This window comes from Heloderma suspectum, chromosome 1 (assembly GCF_057233095.1).
Source record: "Heloderma suspectum isolate Gila_16-S chromosome 1, 16-S_ref, whole genome shotgun sequence".
Taxonomy (NCBI): domain Eukaryota; kingdom Metazoa; phylum Chordata; class Lepidosauria; order Squamata; family Helodermatidae; genus Heloderma; species Heloderma suspectum.
In genome coordinates, this window is record NC_139458.1 from 317,090,028 (window position 1) to 317,109,729 (window position 19,702).

A 19,702-nucleotide genomic window follows, 5' to 3' on the forward strand; every position below is an offset into this window, starting at 1 on the left:
GTAGACCGACCCCTGGTCCCTGCTGGGCATGTTGCTACATGGAGTCCAGCAGTGGGGGCAGTGTTCTTACTTAATCAAAACATTTGTCCCCTTTCCTCTTGACCTCGATGTCACTTTTGCCCACAGGACAGTGGGTCTGTATGCTGCATTACATTCTGGGGAATCAAGTTTGATACCCTTGGGGTAATGTTCTCTCCCCCGCCCCCGGACAAATCTCTGGCTTTCAGGCTGACTCCAGGTTGTTTTACATCTCCCTGGGGTCTCCCTCGGGGGCCCTTGTATGAAGCTGTAGGGCAATTTTCTCAATCTCCCCGGTAGGGAGGTGGACCCTGGCCATGCCTTCCTGGGCCGGCTCTGTTCAACAATGCAGGGACTGTAGCGGCCACACCATCGGACCAAGGTCACTCACGCTGTGCGTCTAGATACGTGGTTGCGGCTTCAACGTTGCGAGATTTTAATGGCATCTCCTTCCGGTGGCGCGAGCTGCTCCTCAATGCCAACCCGCAGATCTTACTGGGTGCCACTGGTACCCTGAGTTTTAGAATCGCACGGCTGGTTTGGTTGGTGCCCCAGGCAGCAGCCTGAGAGTTGGGCCACCACCACAATTTGTCAGGACCAGCCTTCTAGAGTTCTTCCCCATTCACCTTGCCATACACATTGGGGCTGGCCTCATAGCCAAATCGTTAACCCTCTTTGTATGTCACCATGGCCACTGTGCAAGTTACTGAGTCCCTATCCCACAGAAATTGGGGATCATGTCGTTGGGCAGAGCATCTATGCCCCAGTGTCTGGGTGTCTACATCTTGTTATGGGCCCACCATGTGCTGGCTTTTGGCACACCCAGTTGCCAATGCGTTGTCATGGAATCAGATCGACAGGCTCTGGGCCTTACCCTCGTGGATCTGTCTGTTACTAGGTACCATGCTTGCAAGACTACATGGGACCGGCATACCAAAGATGAACATGTTATCTTAAATCATAGAGCTCTACGTACTGGTGCCACCATGGCGGGTATGCGGTCCCACACCTTAGGAGCAAACGTCAGTCAGGACTTATGGCCCTTCCCTATAGAGCCTTGCTGCAATTCTGCATCTCTTTGAGAAATAAGGGGGATATCTGCTAGAGCCAGGAGGGGCGAGCTGGCCGTTTTTAGTCTGGGCCACAACAAGGAGAGTTACTGACGCCAAATTAACTTCCAGTGCCAGGCGTCCACTGTGGCACAGCCGCCTCCACCTTTTAGCAGATTCTGGGCACCCTATCTCCAGATTCCCTTCTTGGGTTCTGAGATAATGGCCCTCCATTTGCCTCTCCCTGTACGGCGTTTCACGGTCCCATGTTGCAGCCTCAACGGCGCTCTTTGGGCCCTTGGGATTTTCAGAGTTTTGGGTTCCTTATCTGGCTTGTCCAGAAGGGCCTTCAGATACTACGATGTACAGGTCTTTCCCACTGTACTCCACCTACCCATTCAGATGTTAATGCCCGTTAGGGTCATCACAGGTTTTACTGGGATACTGCGTCTGGAAGGGACCCTTGTCTTGTCAGTATGACAGTTCACTATTAACAAAATTTCAGTTGGGCCACTACCACATCAGCTCTAGCTCGCTAGGCCAGGTAATTTTCGATAGGAACCCTCTTTTGGTATTGAGCGGTCCCCAAGGCAGCCACTTTAGGTGTCTCTCACAGGCAAGTTATGGCGGTGGAATGATGGCAGTTCGAAGCATTCCAGCAGGGCCCTCACAATTTGACCACCTTCTTTCTGTTCCAATTTCCCTTTGCTTGCCCTAACGTTTTTTCTTCCTCAGACTGCCGGACTCGACTTACGCCAGTACGGGTGCTCTTATGCGGGCATGGTATGGTGCTTTGGGCTGCACGTATGGTTCTATGCCAGACTTCAGATCTTAGTTTCCACTACCCAACATGCTACGATCCAGTGGCTTAGCAGATGGAACTTGCAGTGGGAGTCCCCCCCCCTCACCCTGTTCCAGCAAGGTTTGGTCAGTCTTCCTCTGCAGGTACAGGTGCTGCATGATGGAGGGAACGACTTGGGCTGTAAGCCAGGCAAGGACCCGGTCGAACGGGCCTTGATTAATGTGCAGGTGGTCTGGCATACCTGGCTTGAAGTAGCCATTATGATTCTCACTGCTCCCTGGACCAATACGAAGACTCGGAACGACGTTGCCATTGTCAGGGCATGTCAGAAAGTGAACGGAGAAATGGCTTATGGCCTATGTGAATGGGTGATGGAGGTACCACCCACAGGAAATTCTTGGACAAGGAGGGAGCGTTACAGGCAGGATGATGTCCACCTGTCTAATGTAGGGAATAGCATATTTCTGTTGGATCTGCAAAGGGACCTGCGGAAGTTGTTCTGCGCAGGTGGGGGGAGTTCACAAGCTCTAGGCTTGTGACTCCTGTGGCGGCTAGGATGGGCAAAAGCAGAAAGGGATTAGGGATGGTGTGCATGCAGAGGCACTTTATGGTGACAGGTGATGCCTGAGGCCCCCTGAACGGGTTGTGCAGCTCAGCGGGGGGATAAGGGTTGCCTGGGAGACCAACCCTCCTCACTCACCCAGGTGTTGTGCGGCACCGGGTTGGGGGTGACACCGGAAGGTCTACCTCCCCCGGAAGAGGCAGTCCGGAGGGGCGGCGAGATCGACGCCACCCCTCAGGCTGGGTGTGCTTTCACCCGAGAAGTGCCAGCTAGTCGCTGGCACAGTTAGATGCCTGTCCTAGGTTACCCTTTGCAGATATTTCAATAAATGTGGCCCAATTTTCAACCCAAGCCTTGTTGTCTGACTCTTCTTTGACCCATCTCTGCTCGCAATGAAGCAGGACAAAAGCTAATCGAGTTTTGCCAAGAGAACACGCTGATCATAGCAAACACTCTTTTCCAACAGCACAAGAGATGACTCTACACATGGACATCACCAGATGGTCAATATCGAAATCAGATTGATTATGTCCTTTGCAGCCAAAGATGGAGAAGCTCCATACAGTCAGTAAAAACAAGACCTGGAGCTGACTGTGGCTCAGATCATGAGCTTCTTGTTGCAAAATTTTGGCTTAAATTGAAGAACGTAGGGAAAACCACTAAACCATTCAGGTATGACCTAAATCATATCCCTGATGAATATACAGTGGAGGTGAGGAATAGATTTCAGGGATTAGACCTGATAGAGTGCCTGAGGAACTATGGACGGAGGTCCGTAACACTCTTCAGAAGGCAGCAACGAAATCCATCCCAAAGAAAAAGAAATGCAAGAAAGCAAAGTGGCTGTCTGAGGAGGCTTTACAAGTAGCTCACGAAAGAAGGGAAGCGAAAAGCAAGGGAGAAAGGGGAAGATATATCCAACTGAATGCAGAGTTCCAGAGAATAGCAAGGAGAGACAAGAAGGCCTTCTTAAATGAACAATGCAAAGAAATCGAGGAAAACAACAGAATGGGAAAGGCTAGAGATCTCTTCAAGAAAATCAGAGATCTCAAGGGAACGTTTTGTGCAAAGACGGGCATGATAAAGGACAAAGAAGGCAGGGACCTCACAGAAGCAGATGAGATTAAGAAGAGGTGGCAAGAATACACAGAAGAACTATACAGGAAAGATCTGAATGTCCCTGATAGCCATGATAGTGCGGTCACTGAACAGGAGCCGGACATCCTAGAGAGTTAAGTCAAGTGGGCCTTAGGAAGCATTAGTAACAACAAAGCTAGCGGAGATGACAGTATTCCAGCTGAGCTATTTAAAATCCTAAAAGATGATGCTGTTAAAGTGCTGCACTCAATATGCCAACAAATTTGGAACACTCAACAGTGGCCGCAAGACTGGAAAAGGTCAGTTTACATTCCAATTCCAAAGAAGGGCAATGCCAAAGAGTGTTCAAACTACCGCACAATTGTGCTCATTTCACATGCCAGCAAGGTGATGCTCAAAATCCTACAAGCTAGGCTTCAGCAGTATGTGAACCGAGAACTACCGGAAGTTCAAGCTGGGTTTAGAAGAGGCAGAGGAACTAGAGATCAAATCACAGAGAAAGCAAGAGAATTCCAGGAAAATGTGTATTTCTGCTTCATTGACTACACTAAAACCTTTGATTGTGTGGATCACAACAAACTGTGGCAAATTCTGAAAGTGATGGGAGTACCAGACCACCTTACCTGTCTCCTGAGAAACCTGTATGAGGGTCAAGAAGCAACAGTAAGAACTAGGGATGTATGAAAATCACTTACCTTTTGGGGATTATGCTGATGGTGCAGGGGGAGGCATTCCATCCCTCCCCGCAGAATCTTCACTAGGGGGGGAGGCGCTCTGTTCCTCCCCCCCCCCGGAATCCTGGCCGGCCGGCTGTGCTCCACAGCGATTCTGTGGAGCTGCCAACCGGCTCCGCCAGCAGCTGGACATCCAGCCGTTGGCTAGCAGGGATGCAAATGGCGGCAGCCGTAGCCGCCGCCATTTGCATCCCTGCAGTGAGCCGTGATAGGTTACGTAAATGTTTATGTAGCCTATCACGGCTGATAAAAAAAAAACACGGGCGTACGCTATTTGCGTTTCCCATATTTTTGCCGTCTTAGTCTACGTAAATGTTTACGTAGACTAAGACGTGCCAAAATAAGGAACGCAAATGGCAGAGCCCATGGGTGCCACCATTTGCGTACGCGCATTGTTGTTGTTGTTGTTTTATTCAGCCGTGATAGGCTACGTAAACTTTTACATAGCCTATCACGGTGTTTTTTTAAAATTTAGCCGTGATAGGCTATGTAAATCTTTACGTAGCCTATCACGTTTTTTTTTTTTTAACTTGGAAATGGTGGCGGTGCAGCCAGCCGGAAGACCGGCCACTGCAGCCGCCACCGCCGAACTGCCACCGGAGCCATTGCTGGAGCCGCCGCCGCCAGGAAGATCCGCCCCAAGTAAGTCCCATCCCGGGGTGGCGGGGGGGGTGGCAGGCCATTCCGCCACCGATTTCGGGGGGCCGAATGCACTGGCATTCGGCCTTCCCGAGATCCATGGCGGAACTTTCGTACATCCCTAGTAAGAACCAGACATGGAACAACCGATTGGTTCAAAATTGGGAAAGGAGTACGACAAGGCTGCATATTGTCACCCTGCTTATTTAACTTATATGCAGACTACATCATGAGAAACGCCGGGTTGGATGAATCACAGGTCAGAATTAAGATTGCCGGGAGAATTATCAACAACCTCAGATATGCAGACGATACCACCCTAATGGCAGAAAGCGAAGAGGATCTCAAGAGCCTCTTGTTGAGGGTGAAAGAGGAGAGTGCAAAAGCTGGTTTGAAACTCAACATTAAAAAAACGAAGTTCATGGCATCTGGCCCCATCACTTCCTGGCATATAGAAGGGGAAGAAATGGAAACTGTGACAGATTTTATTTTCTTGGGCTCCAAGATCATCGCAGACGGTGACTGTCGCCATGAAATTAAAAGACACTTGCTCCTTGGGAGGAAAGCTATGGCAAACCTAGACAGCATAGTAGAATCAGAGACATCACCTTGCCGACAAAGGTCCATCTAATCAAAGCTATGGTTTTCCCAGTAGCAACGTATGGCTGTGAGAGCTGGACTATAAGGAAGGCTGAGTGCTGAATAATCGATGCTTTCGAACTGTGGTGCTGGAGAAGACTCTTACGAGTCCCCTGGACTGCAAGGAGGTCAAATCTGTCCATCCTAAAGGAAATCAACCCTGAGTGCTCATTGGAAGGACAGATACTGAAGCTGAAGCTCAAATATTTTGGCCACCTAATGCAAAGAGAAAAGTCCCTGGAAAAGACCCTGATGCTGGGAAAGATTGAAGGCAAAAGGAGAAGGGGACCGCAGAGGATGAGATGGCTAGATAGCATCACCGATGCAATGAATATGGACTTGAGCACACTCCAGGAGAGAGCGCAGGACAGGAAGGCCTGGCGTGCTATGGTCCATGGGGTCACGAAGAGTCGGACACGACTGAACGACTGAACAACAACAACAACAACAATTTTAGGTGGGGATAGGGGTGTACAGATTACTTACCCGTTCCGCTGGGGCCATCCGCTGGGGAGGGAGGTGATCCATCCCTCCCCCCTGGGATCCTCCCTGGCCAGCTCCGCTTTGCGGGGAGCCCATGGAGCCACCAGCTGGGGCCGCCTGCAGCGAGACTTCTTTTCCACTGCTGGGTTGTGGCTGCAAATGGCGGCTGCCATAGCAGCCGCAATTTGTCTCCCTGCGGTAGCCGTGATAGTCTACATATATATTTACATAGCCTATCACGGCAAAAGGCAGGAATGCAAATGGCGGCCGCTATGCCATTTCATCCCTGCAGTTAGGGATGGTGGAGAATTCCACCACGAATTTCAGTGAGGCTGAATGCACTGGCATTTGGCCCCCCAAAATCCGTGGCGGAATGGCCTGCCACCCCCCAACCCCCAAATATTCCCCCTGGGACGAAGCTTCCCTGGGGCAGATGTTTCGGATGGCGGTGGCTCTAGCGGCAGTGGTGGCGGCAGCGGCAGCGGCTGGTCTTTCAACCAGCTGCCGCGGCTGCCATTTCCATTCTGGTCTTTGCCATCATAGGCTATGTAAGTATTTATGTAGCCTATCACATCAAGCCAAGAAAAAAAAAAGGCATACACAAATGGCAGCGGCTACGGTGGCCACCATTCGCTTATCCTATTTTTCGTTGTTTTATCCTACATAAATATTTATGTAGGCTTTTATGGCGAAAAATTTACGATGAGAAATGCAAATAGTGCCCACTACGCTATTTGCGGTTCCCTTTCTTTCACCGTAATTGCCTATGTAAATATTTACGTAGGATAAAACGGCAAAAAATAGGGAATGCAAATGGTGGCCGCCGTAGCCGCCACCATTTGCATACGCCATTTTTTGGGGGGGGGGTTGGGCATACTGTGATAGGCTACATAAATACTTACATAGCCTATCACAGCAGCCTGGAAGGATGCAAATGGCGGCCACTATGGCAGCCGCCATTTGTGTCTAGGGATGGCAGAGAATTCTGCCACAGATCTCGGTGAGGCCGAATGCCAGTGCATTCGTCTGCCCGAAATCTATGGCGGAACGCCCTGCCACCCCCCACCCCCCCGCAGATCCCCCCCGGGATGGGACTTACCTGGGGCGGATCTTCTGGGTGGTGGTGGCGGCTGCGGCGGCAGCAGCGGCGGCTGGTCTTCCGACTGGCTGCCGCCGTCGCCATTTGCAGTCTGGAGAGGGTTTTTTTTTTTTTTACAAGACGTGATAGGCTGCATAAAGACTTACGTAGCCTATCACGTCTGGCTTTAAAAAAACAAAACGCGTACACAAATGGCGGCGGCTATGGCCGCCGCCATTTGCGTTCCTTATTTTTGGCCGTCTTAGTCTACATAAATATTTATGTAGACTAAGACGGCCAAAAATAAGGAATGGAAATGGCGGCAGCCATAGCCGCTGCCATTTGTGTACACGCGTTGTTGTTGTTTTTTTAAGCCAGACGTGATAGGCTATGTAAGTCTTTATGTAGCCTATCACGGCTGACTACAGGGACGCAAACAGCAGAGGCTGTGGTCGTCACCATCTGCATCCCTGCTAGCCAGCCAGCGGCTCCGTGGAATCCCCGTGGAGCGGAGCTGGTCAGCCAGGGTTCCGGGGAGAGGGACGGAGCACCTCCCTCCCCAGCAGAACCCAGCGGACCCAGGTAAGGGGACTTTCGTACATCCCTATTTGTGTCCGCAGCAGCCCGTCCGCAGCTGGAAGTCCGGCTGCGAACGGCCCTGGCCGGCTGCTCCGTGGAGCCGCCGCAGAGCAGAGCTGGCCGGGCAGGATTCCAGGGGGAAGGACTGGATTGCCCCCCCCATCGAGAATTCCGGGGGGGAGGGACAAAGCGCCTCCCCCCCCAGCAGATGTCCCAACCAGAACCAGGTAAGGGATTCGTACATCCCTACCTGCGGTAGCCATGATAGGCTACATATATATTTACCTAGCCTATCGCAGCTAAAGTAGAATGGAAATGACGGCCGCAGACAGGGGCAGCCATTCACGGGGCAGCGGATGGCCGACAAAGGTAGGCTCTATCCTGGGGGGATTCCGCGGGGTGGCAGGGGGGATTGCTCCATTCCACCACGGACTCCAGGGGGGGCGGATTCTAAAGAATCCGGCCTCACTGGAGTCCATGGCGGAATTCTCTAACATCCCTAGGTGGGGATGCTTTGAAAAAAGCATTATCTATATGGATTCTGAATTAGACTAGTCTCATGGGAAGCTTCTGTTTCATGCTTGAATGGGCCTTCCTGAGAGACAATGGAGGAAAAACTCCCACCATTTTTGCTATTCGTATATTAAAACAAATGATTTTTAAATAACAACAGCAACAACAACACACCCTTTTATATACCACGTATCTCTCAACATTTCTGATCAAACCATTCAACCTTTGGGCTTAAGAATTTCTGATCTCATTGAATTCCTGCTGTTAAAAGATGAAACTCCTAGACATACTTATTAGTTTACCCAGCAGGAGGCAACTGAGATTATAGGCTATTACGCAGGACCTACACAAGACAAAAGAGCTTTAGCAAGGCCAAACTGTCATTAAAAAGATCACATGTCAATGGTGTTGAAACATTTTCTCCTTTTGGTGATGAACATATGGAAATCCCTGGTAATTAAGCAATTCAGGGTGGAAAGTGGCTTATTTAAAATCTGTTTTTGGTATCATCTTGGTTTGAAACGAGAAAGATGGAAAAATAATACCTAAAGGCAACAAAATCCATCTGCTACTCAAAATAATAACCTGTTCATAGATATTAGAAAAATGGACGTCCCTTGAAAGGCATTAAAGCCAAGCTGTGTCATTCTAACTACTTGCCCTGGGACAGGCTATTCAATTTAGCCACAGTGTGCTGAAGTCAAAGTGCAAGAACTGGACAACCCAACAGTGTGTTCCATAGATTTGTTAAATATTTTACCAGCTTTCAGCTATGAAAAGTTTTTTGGGGGGTTGACAAGAGTTTATGATTAGGACAGTGCTGATTTTTGGTGGGATTTATTAAACCACCACCAACACATCTTATTTCAGGACACATGACTTTTTTTCACAAGTAGTAGCATTCACGGTTATGGGGAGAAATGATAGAGGTGTACAGAATTATGTCTAGTGTGGAAAAAGTGGATAGGGAGAAGGGTTCCGCCCTCCCTTATAAGATTAGAAGCCGGGGTCATCCCATAAAATTAGATGGTGGAAGATTCAGGATAGATACAAGGATATACTTCTTCACACAGCAGATAGTTAAACTATGGCATTCACTACCACAAGATGGAGTGACAGCAACCATCCTGGATGGCTGTAAAAGGGGACTATAAAATTTATGGAAGATAAGGCTATTAATGGCTACTAGTGATAATGAGTATATTACCTCCAGTATAGGAGACAGTATGCCTCTATTTACCAGTCGCTAGGGGACACAAGCAGAAGGGTGCTACGGCACTCATGTCCTACTTGCGGCTTGCTCCACAGTTAGCCACAGTGTGAACAGAATGCTGGACTAGATAGGCCTTTGATCTGATTCAGAATGGCTCTTCTTATGTTCTTAAGGCGTGTGAGGCATTCCACAAAAATAACAGTGCAACACAGGTCCTTGGTAATATAATTCTTGGGGAAAGTGCCCTGAAACCCCTGCTCTAGAGAAATCAATGCTTTGGCCATTGTAGAAGGTCTTCAGTCTGTATTTGATGAACGCACAGCTGGACTTTATTGTCTTTTATCTGTTGTTGTGATTGTGTTTGTCCCCTTGTGTCCTTCTCTTCAGTGACCTTGCATTCTTAGAGTGTTGAAAGTCTTCCTGTATTCTTCATGGTACACATATTTTGACAAGCTTGGTGATATTAATTGGTCTCTCAGGAGCTTTCTGTAATAAATCTGTCATTCTGGCAGTCACAAGTACATGTGAACTCTGGTTTCCTTATCTTCATTGTTCAGTGGAGGCTGCACAAGAGAAAAATGTGAGAAGATATGACAAAGCTGCCCCTGAAAATGCTTCTTTCCACCTCTGCTTGCAATGGTGAAGAGCAGGGGAAGGGGGGAATTATGATCCAATTGATTGTAAATCCTGTTTTTTTACCACAATAATTGGGACTTTCAGGTTATGTACATTGTACATTAAAGGGGGTTATGTACACTGGGGGGAGGGAAGCAGTACTTTTCCTTTATTATGGCCCACATAACCTCCCTTCCAGCTCTATTATCATTCTATTTGTAAATGTTCAGTTAAGTTACTGGCACATGAGCATCAGCAAATAGCATTAATAATGTATTACTCCTATAGTGCTTTTCATATGATGCGAGTCAGTGCCTGTCTGAAAAAATAAAACAAAATATAGTGATCTGGAGGCTGATATTGGAAAGCCATGCCCCTCTTCTGAGTTTATTCTTCAAGTGTCCCTGTATTTCTGGACAAGTCCCTGAATCTGCACATTTTGTGGCTCTTTTTATAAACAAAGGCATGGGCATATGACTTAAGGATGCATACTGAAGGTTAATACTATTGCTCTAGTTTTTATGAGAAAGAAAAATGCTTAGAGAGTATACTTTTTCACATGCACGCATGCACACATGCGCGTGCACACACACAAACCAAAACAAGAGAATAAAATATAAAATAAGGAGATAAAAATGTATAGCACAAAACAAGTCACCAAAGTAAAAATAAGAAGGGTTTTGCCCAGCCCTAGAATGGCATGGATGTATGTGCAATGCAAGCCTTCCTAGGAGAACATTCTACAAAGCGGCACCACCAGCAAGAAAGCTTTGTCCTCAGTCGCCACCCACCACACCTTAGACATTGGGGAAACCCTGAAGTTTGTCTCCAAAGATGACCTTAGCATATTGGTGGCAAGGATGTCTGAAATCTGTGGGCACCATCATAGAAGCCTGAATGGACCCCATATTCTGACACTCCACTGACCACCACAGCACCATGGAAAGGCCACTTGAATTTCTTACAATGCTTTGGAATGCCCCCAACATCAGGTCACTCCAGGAGATTGTGGGAAATTAAAAATGGTGGCCCCTTGTTGGGGAATTTAGATGTCAGCTTTTGCTGCATGGCTGCTGTTCCAGACTTTCAGGACTCGTAGGGTAACTCATCAGAGGGCAGTATGCCAAGGACCCCCTCAAAATTGGAGCCAGACCATAGGTATGCTTGTGCTGGAGTACACAGTCCTTCAGGCACCCAGCCAGATTTTCAAGATAAGCACCAGTACTTTTAATTGGGCCCAGAAACAGAACAGGAACCAGTGTGGATGTTTTGCCACCAGCGAAATATGACCCCACTGCTAAAATAGAAAAAGAAAAAGAAAAAAAGAAACCCTTTGTGATATATAGAACTTAGGAAGCTAAACATTTTCGTTTCCCAGATTTTTTCTCCTTTCATGAATCAATCAGTCAAGCTAGTAACCAAATTGCTTATTTTTTATTAGTAGTAGAGTTGTATGTATAGGATATAATGTCTGTGCTGACCTTTACCAGAGAAGACTAATTAAACTCAAAGGAATGTACTTCTTAGCAGGGATGTTAGAGAATTTCATTTGGTCCACACTTCTAGACAAACTGACCTAATTCACACTTCCTGGACTAACATGCAGATCAGAATATAGTAACATTTCAGACTCTGCACTTCTCCAAATTTTGCAATGCAGTTTTCAGCTCAATATAGTGTTAAAATTAGGGATGTCAGAGAATTTCTCCACGAATCTCCGGAAGGCCGAATGCCAACGCATTCGGCCCCCCAAAATTGGTGGAGAAACGGTCCACCACACCCCCCCGGGATGGGACTTACATTTGGCAAATGTCCCTCGCGGCGGCGGCTCCTGGCGGCGGTTCGGTGGTGGTGCAGCGGCAGCCAGTCTTCCGACCAGCTGCTGCCACCGCCATTTCCAAGTTAAAAAAAAAAAGTGATAGGCTAAGTAAAGATTTACGTAGCCTATCACGGCTGACTTTGGAAAAAAAAAAGCGTGTAAAAAAGCGCAAAAATTGCGTTCCTTATTTTGGCATGGGTAGTCTACGTAAATATTTACGTAGACTACAGCGAAAATAAGGGCAATGCTATTTGCGTTGCCCTTATTTTCGCTGTAGTCTACGTAAATATTTACGTAGACTACCCATGCCAAAATAAGGAACGCGAATGGCGGTGCCCATGGGCGCTGCCATTTGCGTAAGCGCTTCCCCCCCCCCAAAGTCAGCCGTGATAGGCTACATAAAGATTTACGTAGCCTATCACAGCTGACTGAAGGCCAGGGATGCAAACGGCGGCGGCTACGGCTGCCGCCATTTGCATGCCAGCAGGACAACAGGATTCGCGGCTGGAGAGACGGGGTGCTCCCCCCCAGCCAGAATTTTGGTGGGGAGGGATGGGGCGCCTCCCCCCAGGTGAGAATTTCGGTGGGGAGGGACGGGGTGCCTCCCCCCCGGCCAGAATTTGGGGGGAGAAATGGAGCACCTCCCCCCTCCGCGAAGCAAGCTTCAGGATCAGGTAAGTGACTTTCGTCCATCCCTAGTTAAAATTAGGGATGTCAGAGAATTCTGCCATGGATCTCAGTGAGGCTGAATGCCAGTGCATTCAGCCCCCCAAAATCTGTGGCGGAGCGGCCTGCCCCCCCGCCCCCCCACGGATCCCCCCCGGGACGAGACTTACCTGGGGCGGATGTTCTGGGCGGCGGCGGCTGGTCTTCTGACCGGCTGCAGCCATTTTCTGTCTGGAGGGTTTTTTTGTTTTTTCTTGAGGGATGTGATAGGCTACGTAAAGATTTACATAGCTTATCATGGCTGGGTTAAAAAAAATATGTGTACGCAAATGGCAGCGGCTATGGCCACCGCCATTTGCGTTTCTTATTTTTCGCCATCTTAGTCTACGTAAATATTTACGTAGACTATTACGGTGAAAATAAAGGGGAACGCAAATAGCGTAGTGGGAGCTATTTGCGTCTTTTTTTGATTTGCTGTTTTAGCCTACGTAAATATTTACGTAGGCTAAAACGGCGAATCAAAAAGGGATGCAAATAGCGACTGCTATGCTATTTGATTTCCCCTTTATTTTTGCCATAATAGTCTACATAAAGATTTATGTAGACTAAGACTGTGAAAAATAAGGAATTCAAATGGCGGCGGTCGTAGCCGCCGCCATTTGTGTATGTGGTTTTTTGTTTTTGTTTTTGTTTTTGTTTTACCCAGAGCCTTCCGTGGCCGGAAACCCGGCTGTGGACGGCTCTGGCCTGGGCTGGGCCTGGCCAGCTGCTCTGCGGAGCTGCTGCGGAGCACAGCCGGCCATCGAGGATTCTGGGGGGAGGGACAGAACACCTCCCCCCCATGAACATAATCCATAGAAAGGTAAGTGACTTTCGTACATCCCTAGTTAAAATGTGTATACTAGGCAAAGATACACATAGAAATGCATATATTAGGGAAATGCATACCAAATGCATATATTAGATGAAGTTGTATTTGAAAATAAATGTGGATGTTCTGGTGGGTTTTTAAAAATTGCAGAATGATGTGGAAATTGGAAAACTTATGACTGACTGAATAGAGTTGAAATGAATATGGAGTCGATATATATTGATTTGTATCTACTTCTGAACGCTCGCTTAGAATTGCCCTGTTAATGGCTGCTGACTACCATTTTCATGTACAAACTAATGATTTCATGTAGGAACCAATGTGCTAATTGAATGTTATTATAATTTATTAATCTGAAATATGCTTTATCTGGGAGCAACCCAGTCTCCTAATTCTGTTTCCTTTAAAGTCTTCAATAAGTAAAATGAAATGATCATACTCTGTTAGATTCTGTTGAGTGAGCTGAATGAATCTTTCTTTGCTTTCTCATGTTTCTCATGCCTCAGAGATAAGAGGACTCTCTATAGGCTTGCCTCCTAGGGCTGTTCATGTTTGCCTGTGAAACTGCAAACCAAATATAGAACTGTGAACATGAATTGTCAGGGCATGTTTTAACAACGAAGAAGGTTTTCTCCCTTAATTTGTTGCATGTTGTCCTGATTTAAGATGGATGTGCTTACACAATATGCCTTCTGCTTACATGGGATGGAATCTGGATCCAGCCCATGGTGCATGTGAGACAGCATGCACGTGTTAGGTCTGAAACCTTTTCTAATGGGCTCTAATAAACTGGCTCTAAATGACACTTCTGCACAGACGTATTACAGCAACAAAGTTGGAATATAGTTTGCACTGCATTGCAAAAAAAAAAATTAAAATGCACAGGTCAGTCCTAGGAATATCTAAACCCTACTGAGCTCAATGGGGGTTATTCCCCAGGTAAGTGAATATAGGATTGTAGCCCTACTGACATATCACTTTGGACATAGGATGGACAAATCAGTCTATTTCCAGTCTGTGTCACTTTCACATGCATTCATTCATAAGTCCATTCCATCTCATTTCTGTATTGATCTGTGATTTAAAAAGAACCCGTATGGAAATTCACATTAAGATATTTATTTTTAAACATCTACCTTAGACTAAAATTGCTCCTTACTTTTAGGTTTAGGGGCTGAGTTCTTGTTTTGGGGATAAGTGTTTGCAATGAGGTTTTGGGATGAGTTCTCTTAAAATCCCCATTTTAAGTAGTGGATTGCTCATACAATCGCATGTGTAGGAGAGGGTCCCTAAAGGCATAATGAAGCACTTTTATCTCTTTTTCCCACTGGCCCTCATCCAGGTATGAACATTACCAGACAAGTGGACATCTCACATTGCTATTAATTCAAATGGGACAGCTGTCTTTGCCTCCAATAAGTATACGTAGAGCTCTGCTTCTCCTAAGGCACTCAGTGTTTTGGATATGTGGCCTTTGAGCTGCGTGCATGGGAGAGGATGCACCGTGGCATCTTTTATTATTTTTTTTATAATTATCTTTTATAATTATCCTCTTAATAATTCATTCTAAAAGAACAATTGGTCAAATACTCTGTTGATGTGAACTGATTTGGAAAGGATGCATCTATCTGTTTCACTTTCTTCCTCCTACATTCTTTCTTTTTCTTTTTCTTTTTAATCATTCTCGGGGGAGTTTCTTTATGATGAAATTTACACATTTGGTTCAGTTCTTATAAAAAATGCAACACACTTCTGACCCATTTGCTTAGGCACAGCTATTCCCAGCAAGGAGAAGACCACATTGTACCCGATTGCTATGTACCTGTTAAAGATGAGGAACATGCCAGAAACAAAGAAGCGACACCATAGTTCTATAATTATGGATGCCTATCATTCAACATCAGAAAAATGATTGAATATGCAGGGATACAAAATAGGGCTGGGCAGGAACCCCCCACCCCCGATCCAACTCGAAAGCCATTTTGCAGCTTCCGAGGCAGGCCTGATCTGGCTCGGGCAGATTTGAGGCCCCAACCCACCTCGGCCCCAAACCCGAAGCAGGTTCCCCCCTGATGCCCTCACGCAACCCCCCAGCTCCTTACCTGGGCTGCTCCCTCCTCTGCTGCTGCTGCCGCCACCATCACCTTCTCCGTAGTGTCACCTTCTCTGTTGCACCACCTTTGCTGCTGCCACCGCCCACTGCTGCTGTCTTTGCCGCCGCCTCCTGAGGCCCAGACGCGCAGTGACTGGTCTTCTTCCAGGGAGTCACCATTTTTAAAATGGCAACCTCCTGGAAGTTCCAGGAAGTTGCCATTTTAAAAATGGCAACTCCCTGCAAGAAGAGTCGCTGTGTGTCCAGGCTTCAGGAGATGGCGGTGCAGGTGGCGGCAGCGGTGGCAAAAGTGGAAGCAGCCCGCTGCTGCTGCCTGCCACCACCCACCACCATCCCCTGAGGCCTGGACGTGTGGTGACTCTTCTTGCAGGGAGTTGCCATTTTTAAAATGGCAATTTCCTGGAACTTCCAGGAGGTTGCCATTTTAAAAATGGCCACTCTCTGGAAGAAGACCAGTCGCCATGCATCCAGGCTTCAGGAGGCGGCGGCGGCAGATGTGGTGGCAGAAGAGGCAAGGCGGCAGAGAGGAGAAGGTGGTTCAGGCAAGGACCTGGGGGCACTGGGGGGGATGGGCCAGGGGCTGAAGCACACCGAGTGCTTTGGTGAACTGCTGATCTGCTCCGGGCCACTTCATGCCCCCTCTGCTTCACCTTGGAAGGAGCACAGAGTGGCCCAAAGCAGCCCACTTCGACTCGGGGTTCGGGCCTCAGGCCAAAGCAGCGCACAGCCCTAATACAAAACCAGACCTTGTAGTGCTAAGCACTCTTAGCCCTCTGCCTGGATGGATGAATCTGTCAGGTTTACTTTCTCCCACATTTACATTTTTTAAATCTCAAATTCTTTCCATCCCATTTATGAAAAAGAATGCAAATTCCTGTAAATTTTTACCAAAGAATGAACTGAACAAAATTCTCACCCATCACTAAACCTGGTATATTTTCTATTGGCTGCAGAGAATCTACAACGATTTGCACCATTACCACTATTAAATTACTTCCTTTCTTTTTTATATCTCTGAGGGATTAAGATATTTACCATAATGCAAAATCCTTTTAATACCTTGCACCAGATTCCAGAAGAAGACTCTACCATCATGTTGGGATCAGAATGATTTTACTTTGCACAGATGTTCACAAAATTAATGTAATTCTCTGCAGTGGTATAAAACCTTATTTATTTTATGCAGTTAATATTTTAAAAAGGGGAACAGAAAGATACATTAAAAATATCCAGTGTCCATACAACAGCAGCTACAGCTGCTGGATAGAAGCATTTTGACAAGGAGATGCAGCTTAATCCCAACTCTCCTTGGATAGAAGCTAGCTGGGTGGAAGTCTGACTTCAACAGGCCAAACATAATATTGGTTAATAGATTACTTAATGCCATTTTTAACTAGTCAAAAATATTAAAATTCTTAACCTGCCCAAATAGTAATAACATTGTTCCCATTGTTTAAAGAAGTGAATAGACCTCTATTAAAATAACCCATTGGTCTGCATTCTGGGGTGTTATGTGGTCTGGAGGGTCCCCTACAGGCTAGCGCAGCCAGGCCAAATTCTCACTAGGAAAGAAGCAGGCTGATGCTGAGGGGGGTGGGGAGCCAGCCTTTTCTACTGCGTTGTTGCTCTGACTCACAGTCCAGTTTTTGATCCTTTCCTCTACATCTTAGAGGGCTTGCTACCACCACCTTCCTCCTCCCTCCCTGGTCTTTCCAGTGCTGCATTGTGGGAGAGGCAAAAGGGGGCTTCTTGGAAACCCTTTCCAGGCTGACTTAAAATAGTGGTGGCATTCACAGCAGCTGGCCTCTTTCCTCCCACCTTCTGTGGCCATATCAGAGGCCATTCTGCCCAGAGCTGTGCTCCTCCCAGGCCTTGACTGTTCCAACTCTGTCTTCTCCTCAGTGATCCTTGGAGCGATTGTCTGCTCTCCTCAGCCATTATTAGCCAGTTGTTACTGCAGTTGGATGGATCTCTCCATATCTCCACTGGGCATCAGGGGCTTTGTCCCCACATCCAATGGTAATTCCAGACATAGACTTGCCAAAGATTCTTTTTCTGTCTCTCAGGCTGTTATTTCTTGGCTAGACTGAAAAAAGGCTCCTTACCTATGTGAACATAAACAAAAAATAAGAACATAAGAAGAGCCATTCTGGATCTCACCAAAGGCTTATCTAGTCTTTCTTGGTCAAGGTGTAGCTGTCTGTACAAGAAAGTTGCTTCCTAAGGTGTCTCCTATAGGCACTGCCAATGTACAAGGCACTGCCAAATTCTTTTTTTTTCCCTTTTCATCAGCAAACTTTGGCAAAAAAAGATACATTTTCTGCAGAATTTATTTATACGTATTTTAACTGAGGAGTGTTTGCCTTGTGAAACACCACTCTGTCCTTTCCTGCCTACTGGAAGGTGTTATTCAATTTGATATTCCACATATTCAAGGCCACTTAGGGATATTAAATTCTTTCCCTGCTCTCCAGGTCACATCCCACCATTGTTGTCTTATCAAATTAAAAATGCACCTATCTTATACATTAAGTTTTGTATGCCTGCCATGCCATGCCTTAACAAGTAACCTGTCCCTCACTTGGGAAGTTACCTAAATGCCTGCTAGAAAGGGCATTATTTGAATGTGCACATCATATATCTGAAGCCATGCTATGTTCAACAAATCAGATTATTTTTCACTATATTTTGATATCTATATCTATATATTCAGGAACATACACACACACACACACACACATATATAATGAGGAACACACACACACACACACACACACACACTGAGAGACATTTTAGATGGATGGATGGATAGATGGATGGATGCCAGGTTAATTAGAGCCAATTTAAGGATTCATGTCCTTGATTTGATTTGATTTTGTTTTATTTCATTACTCAACACTTGATGATTTACAACCAAATACATAAACAGTTTTCTGTAAGTATCATGTTGAACAGGTGAAATGAAAGTTCTGTCCTTGATGTTAGACCAGTTATTCACACATGTAAGTCACCACCTGATGCCACTGCTTTATAGCTAGGGATGGATGGAACACTTACCTTCTGTTCCATTCTGTTTCCGCTGGGGGGGGGAGGCACTCCATCCTTCCCCCTGGAATCCTCGATGGGGGGGGAGGCGATCTGGCCCTCCCCCCCGGAATCCTGCCCGGCCGGCTTTGCTCCGCAGCCAAGCTGCAGGGCTGCTGGCTGGCTCCGGCCACCTGCAGCTGGACATCCGGCTGCTGGGCAGCCCTGCAGGGACGCAAATGGCAGCTGTCATAGCTGTCGCCATTTGGGTCCCTGTATTTAGCCGTGATAGGCTACGTAAGTATTTATGTAGCCTATCACGGCAGGGGGGAAAAAACCCAGTGTACGCAAATGGCGGTAGCTGCTGCCATTTGCGTATGCTGGGTTTTTTCCCCCGTGCCATGATAGGCTACGTGAATACTTACGTAGCCTATCATGGCCTCCGCAGGGACACAAATGGCATCCCTGCATTAGCCATGATAGCCTATCACGGCTATGAAGAGGAAGCAAATGGTGGCCGCAGGACGGCCGCCATTCGCAAAGCAGCGCTGACGGGAGCAGGTAAGTGCTCCGTTTCACGCTGCTTTTGTGGGTTGGGGGTGGCAGGGACTTCGTCCCACGTGCCTTTCATGGGTTGGGGGTGGGGGCTTCATTCCGCCACGGATTTCAGGAGGCCAAATGCACTGGCATTCGGCCTCACCAAGAACCATCGCAGAATTCTCTGACATCCCTATTTATAGGATGGATTTTTTAAAGGACCAACCACTGAACAAATTAGATATGTAAATGCCTATTTGAGAATTAAATTCATCAATTGGCTTAGAGAAATTCTTGGCCTCCACGTTTTCCATCTGTAAGATGGAATGTCGTCTTCTTAAAACCTCAGTAACATGTTCGCTTATGTATCTTACTGTATAGTTTGCTTATTGTTGTTCAGTCGTTAAGTCGTGTCCGACCCTTTGTGACCCCATGGACCATAGCACGCCAGGCCTTCCTGTCCTCCACTCTCTCCCGGAGTGCACTCAAATTCATATTCATTGCATCGGTGATGCTATCTAGCCATCTCATCCTCTGTCGTCCCCTTCTCCTTTTGCCTTCGGTCTTTCCCAGCATCAGGGTCTTTTCCAGTGAGTTTTCTCTTCGCATTAGGTGGCCAAAATATTTGAGCTTCAGCTTCAGTATCTGTC